Source organism: Lepeophtheirus salmonis, chromosome 3 (assembly GCF_016086655.4).
Source record: "Lepeophtheirus salmonis chromosome 3, UVic_Lsal_1.4, whole genome shotgun sequence".
Taxonomy (NCBI): Eukaryota; Metazoa; Arthropoda; class Copepoda; order Siphonostomatoida; family Caligidae; genus Lepeophtheirus; species Lepeophtheirus salmonis.
In genome coordinates, this window is record NC_052133.2 from 3,070,338 (window position 1) to 3,076,947 (window position 6,610).

A 6,610-nucleotide genomic window follows, 5' to 3' on the forward strand; every position below is an offset into this window, starting at 1 on the left:
ATCTATTTTTCTAAATCTCACCTGCTAGTACGATATTTTAATGATTTGTTGTCTGGAATCAATAGTTCTATGTAATTTCAGTACCATATGTGGATAACTAATCTGGAGCAGTAGTTTGATGTTGTCTTGTGGTTATCTTTTTTTGGCATAAAGGTGGTTCGAGCATTGAAAAGTCTCGTGTGTATTTTGCCATTAGCAAGAACAGAATTGAGGTGTTTCAGTAGGATGTTAGTATCGAAATTCCTAGCACCTGCACCTGTGTAAGCAAATAGATCCTTCCTTGGAATGATTAGGAGGAGGGTGTTATTTAGCTCATTGAGAGTGATAGGGATTTAGATATTCTAGCCTTCCAAAACGGAATCAATCAGGGGGTTCCTCCATGTCATTGACAGAGTCCTTCTCAAAGATTCAATTCCATTGAGAAATGATTTTGATATCCATGTTTGTTCATTCAGCAATTGGGTCAGTGGTTCCCTCAACCATTGTTTTCGCAAAATGTTTTTAATTATTTTTCAGACACTCTTGCATTTTGAATACAGAAATGTTGATGTTTTTTGAAAATAGGTTAAAAAAGAAGAATTAGAGGTATTACACAACGTTCCATGCACACATTCTTCTTTCCCAAAACATATGTAAGCTTGCTTTCTTTTATTCAAAAGACCAGATAGTTTAGTTTATATAGTCAAAAATATAGTATATCTATTTTTTATTTTAGGTCTATGTCCAGGACTTTAACCACTGCTAAATATACACAGGAAGTGGGCTAAGATATCGGATTAAAATCAGAAAGATGATATATTGGGCAAAATATCCAATATTCCAATATTTGCATCGCATGGCTATGAAAGAAAATTCTTAGAAATTTTGATATTCACTTCGATATTTTATTTGATGCAATTTGAAAAAAGGAGGTAATGGAAAATAGACTAGTGTTTAAGTGAAATACTTAATACACAGAGTACTCAAACTAAGATTAATAAATGAATGCATTGTTTATGACTAAAGAAGAGATTTGTGAAAAGAAAAAACTAAGTTTATCGCTTAGAAAATGAAAAAAGGTTAATGTGTGAGCTATTTCTTATTTTCGTTATTTGGGGGCGCTAACATATCCCTCTTAAAAAAGAATTCTCGCCAGCTTTGCCTTAAAGTGATTCCAAAATGTATAATAAAATAAATATATATGAATTTAAATATAATTATAATATTATTCCGGCAGTAATGCCATGGAAAATATAGAGGCTTCTCCTCATTCATTTTCTCTCTTCAAAATTATAAAACAGACAGCTGATATTAACAAATTCAGTAATTATTTATGTATTACTCCCACCTTATCCTCGCGCTCTTAATCCCGTCTTAAACTATGACTTATGTACTTTTTAAAAAGAGTGCAACACAAAGTTTGCCTCCTGGATCATTACATTATGTAAAAAATGTAAGGTTCCTTAACAAGTCTTGTCAAGTTAATCTTCCTTAAAAATTTCTCTCTTTTTTTGAAACGGTTATTTTGCTAACATTAATAAACCAGTCAATCAAATTGATGAATCAGGCCTTTATCCCTCTCATAAGTTAGTCTTTTTGTTCAATAAAATATTAACCATTAAGGGCTGTTCATACAAGAAGAAAATGAAACAAACCAATGGTGAAAAATTACAAAAAATGGTATCTAGGATTTGTAAATATAGGATCGGAAAATATTTTTTAATGATATCAGATCGGACTGAAAACTCATAACCATAGCTAATATACACATATAAATTAACTTTTTCCCTGTAAAGCTATATACCGATTATAAATATGTGTTGATAGAAACATGTGAGATTTTTCAGGGCTAAGCGTTTTAAATTGATTCTTCATTTTCAAAAAAGTGATTATATATTTTTTTAGAAGTTCAAATTTAATAGAAATATTGAGTTGATTTCAGTTGTTTAATGTCAAATTACCAAAGGATAAGTTTTGCAAATTCTATGGAAATATTGTGTACAAATGTATGTATGTACTAGGGTTTCTCATTTCCCAAGAAATTGTATTTGTGTGGGATACTGGGAAATACATTTTTATTAATACAAGAAGTACTTATCTACTAGGATTTCTCATTTCGCAGGAAATAGTTTGTGAGTGGGATCCCCAGAAACACATTGATAGATTACAGGATCCCGAAAAATATCGGTACTACGTTAGTAAATAATAAATCCTATGATTTTTTGCCCCCAGTTTAAGAGGAAATAATACATCTTAGGATAGTCCTATACTAGTTTGTACATTGTATAATGGATTTGATCCCTTTTGAATAAATACCAAACTCTGATTTGAGTATTAATAATATAAATATTATTTCAACTGTATTTGAGCCTTTCACAATTTTATAATATAATTATAGAGTTTCAAATAGTCAAATAAACACTTTCAGAGCTTTTTTAAAGTTACAAGTCATTTACTAGTTGTTGTTGTTGTTATTTTTAAATTGAAAACAATTGAGGGTTCAACCCTTTGATTTTTTGAAAAATTATAAATTTTATTTTATGGAGTAAATTATTCTTTTCTTAAATAAACATTGGCAAAAACAGTCAGTCAATGGGGAATGAGAGTTGTTTACCTATTACTGTTTACATCGCCGAACATAGCGCCATGCACTGGTTTCTGGAGTAGGGGTAGTTATGGCGTAGTTTGGTCGGGTGGGTCAGCCCACTGACTTTATATATGGGCAATTCCATCCAAATGTCAACCTCACCATGAAAAAATATAGTTGCCATATTAATAACAAAACTTACTAACAGCGTATCATCAAGGTCTATATTTTGCAGTACAAAATACATCTCATCACAATATTCGTCCAAGTACATGTTTTTCTCACAGCAATGATGAGACGCTAACTGTAAGCATTTATTTTTCAGTGAACAAAATTGTATGACTTTCTTAATGGCCAGTATGGCAAAAAAAATATCCTTCGGATATCTTCTAACCTTACTTTTCATCAGGAAGGGCTGTTGTGTCAATATAATAGTTAGATATGTACTTTGAGTCCTTGCATTGGCTGGTGGAACGTGCTGTTATGACGCCCGTTTATGGGACAACTCATGTAATGTGCATCAATTTTTTTAGGAAAAGTTGTCATTAAACATGCATTTTGAAAGCCATTTCAACCAAATTTTCATAGCAAAGATAACTTTTATAAAGATGACAAATTAGCAACAATTCTCATCTTGATATTATTTTTATTATTATTTCTGAGAGTTAGGGACGTTATTTGTTGACACAGCTATAATTATATAAGATCAAGCATCCCAGAATTAATATATTTATAAATAAATATACTAATAATTAGCAGAAATATTACTTTATAGAATGCATCTTATGAATGGAGCTAATAATGATTATTTATTCTTCTTTTCGAGAGGGAGCAGTCGACGGTATGGGAAGGATGGTCAAGCATGCTGTATTCAACCCAAAGGGAATTGTCCTCACTCCTGTCGATTTTTCCGGAGTCGCTTCAAAGAGATGCCCAAACATTACCTTCGAAGAGGTGACTCCTGTGGAGATTAAGAACTTCACTAATAAACAGGAGCTGAAAAGTAAGTGGGAAGATGTGTCCACCTTTCATGAGACATAGGGAGTTGTTGGTTCCATTAATTTTGATTCTCACATTGAAAATATGATTTTAAGTTTTCAATATGTCTTTAGTATGATTTAAGACTAGCTTTTTAGCTTGTAAAAAAGGATATAAAGATAAAAAAATAACACCAACTGATATATCCCCGCGTGAGAGTGGGATAAGGTGTGTGGCTAAATGTATTTGGTTGATAGTTGTTTGTGTGATAGAACAATGTGATTCCGCAGGAAAGAATGAAATAATTTCCTGCAGTTTCCGGCAGAGGGCTTCGTTCTCTCTGTTTGGCTGACAATCAATATTTCTAAACTAAGCAATATAACTAAACAAGAGTCGAGGCTCCAGACTGGTTTGGCCCTTTAAATGGGCCACTGAAGTTAAAAATATTTGGGGTAAGCCCTATTTGTGATAGTATTTTTTGTCTATTTAAGACATGTAACATCTGTAACACAAAAATGATATATCCGTATCGGCAATATTTTATGATTATTTCTTTAACAGAAAAAAAAAAGAGTTTTTTGTTTGAATATGATTTTAGGGTGACTCAAACCCTTCCCTACAAAATGATAATTAACATTGTTAGTCTTTGAAAGATAAATTCACCGAGTTTTCATTATATGTTCAATGAGTCTAAAAACTTCTCCATTTTCGTAAATCCGTAACGCAGGGTATTTTGTCACTTATCTCAAAATCCAAGGTTGACAACATTTTATATTGCAGGCTTATGTATCAATATCTGTAACTAAATTATATACATTCAATTTCCTAATTCAAATCAATAGCTTGTTAATGCTAAGCTTAGTTTCCTAATTTCTCACTGTATCTAACGTTCATAACACTGGAATTGTCCATTTATTTTATGTAGGTAGTTGTATGAATGTTAATACAAATTGCACCCTCCCTAGGACAAATTAAAAACTTTTGGTCCCACTTGGTATAAATTTTATACTGCACTTGTGAGTGCGACACTTTAAAGTATATAATATTAATAAAGTAAAGTTTGAGGAAGTTGGTGGTGTGATGACACTTATTTTTGAACATTATGCAGCTGTAAGTCCACAATGAGGTGGTCTATCTGGTACTAGCACAAAATTCCGTGCCATAAAATCCCCAAGACACCCCTCTTATCCTACCCATAGAACAAACCCCCTCTAATACAAAACCTACGGATATAAAAAAAATGCCAATGGACAAAACAATAGCTAACTCTAGTTAGATATTTCGTCACTCTTTTGTTAGAAGAGATGAAACCATTTTTAAAGTCTTGTAGAATATAAGCAAAAATATAAGTTGTAAAAAGGATTCATAGCGAATGAAAAAAAGCTCACTTGACGTTTTAAATTTTGAATTCGAATGGAAGGATTTAATTAAAAACGCAAACATTGATCAAATCCAAGTAACATGGAAATATTTATCACCTTTCTCTCCTCCAATATCTAACCCACCGTTTTTGAAGCTATACGTTATTACCTTTATTGTATTGCACAGCCTTTCCTTAATAAAGAAACATCAATAAATCAAAAATCATCTGGTAGTTAAAGAAATAGGTAAGTCATGACAACTGCTAATTATTTCTTTAGTAACTCCTTCAGACTATCCTTTTCATATTATTTCTCCACAATTTTTATAATGAATTATATATATTTAGTAATATCAAACTCCTTTGTAGTATTTTATTAGATCCTGTATTACAATATTGCTTAATTAAAAGCTTAGCTATACATTTGTATTTCTATAAGATAGCCAAAGTTTCATAATAGAAATAATAAGAGGGGCAATATACCGGTAGTTGCATAAATACGCGGACTATTTGTGGCAAATAATTAAATGTGTAATAAAATTCGTATGACGTACTTTTTTTGATAATTATATGATAGAGAATATATTCTGCTATAAAATTTAATATAATTAATGAATATAACCGCCATCAGCTGCTATGACACCCTCCAAGTGCCCGCGGAAGGCCTTGCACACATTGATGATGTAATGGTCCTCCATGGCTGCCCATTGATCATTGACGCTGACCTTCAATGAGTCCAAATTCGGGTGGCGGGTAGCACAGGCCTTCTTCAATTTGCCACCACACACTGCAGTCAAGGGGATTAAAATCAGGTGATTGAGGTAGCCAAATGTTTTTGTTCCAAAATGGCATGTTGGCAGCGAGCCGATCCGGAGTCATTCCAGAGTTATGGGCAGGTCTTTCAGATCTTTTCCCTCCTTGACAAGCTTCTGGACCTTGAATGCAGTAGTCCTGGATAGTACAGTGTCCTTGATTATCTCCTTGACAGACCTACCGGTGCAGAGGAGAGTGGCAACCATATGACGTTTGGCCTCGTCATTCATAGTAAACGACTTTGTTTGATGCGAGTAAGGAAAACAAAAACAAAGGCAAAAGATTTACCGAGTTGCTTGTGCAGGATTTTTTTATTTCCGGTCACGGAACCTCGAGATATAAGCGTTTTTAAAATTAGTCCGCGTATTTATGCAACTACCGGTATATGTATGTATATACTACGAATGATCAACAAGAAATTGTAAGCTTATCCTTTTAGAAACGGGGCATAAGCATTGCATAGCTTATTACTTCGTTTATTTAACAAAATAAATAAATTATGAAATAGCCATAACGTATCAAGTGAGAAAAGGGAATAAAAAAAGAATACATGGGATATTTTTATGTGAGTTATGTTTTTTTCTTTAATTCCCCTTAAGAGTTTCAAATGGTAAAAATGATTTCTGAGAAATATGTAGGGCTAACTTGTAGTTTTATATACTCATTATTAATTACGTATTTCTGAATTAAATGTATCTAAACAAGGATTTATCCTTTCCCAGGAAATAGTCTTTTATTAATTACGTATTTCTGAATTAAATGTATCTAAACAAGGATTTATCCTTTCCCAGGAAATAGTCTTTCAGCAGAGTCCCTGAAATTTGGAATCCCTAGAAATATCGGAATCCCATTAGTAAGTAATAAATAAAGTGGAATTTAAATATTTAATTTTA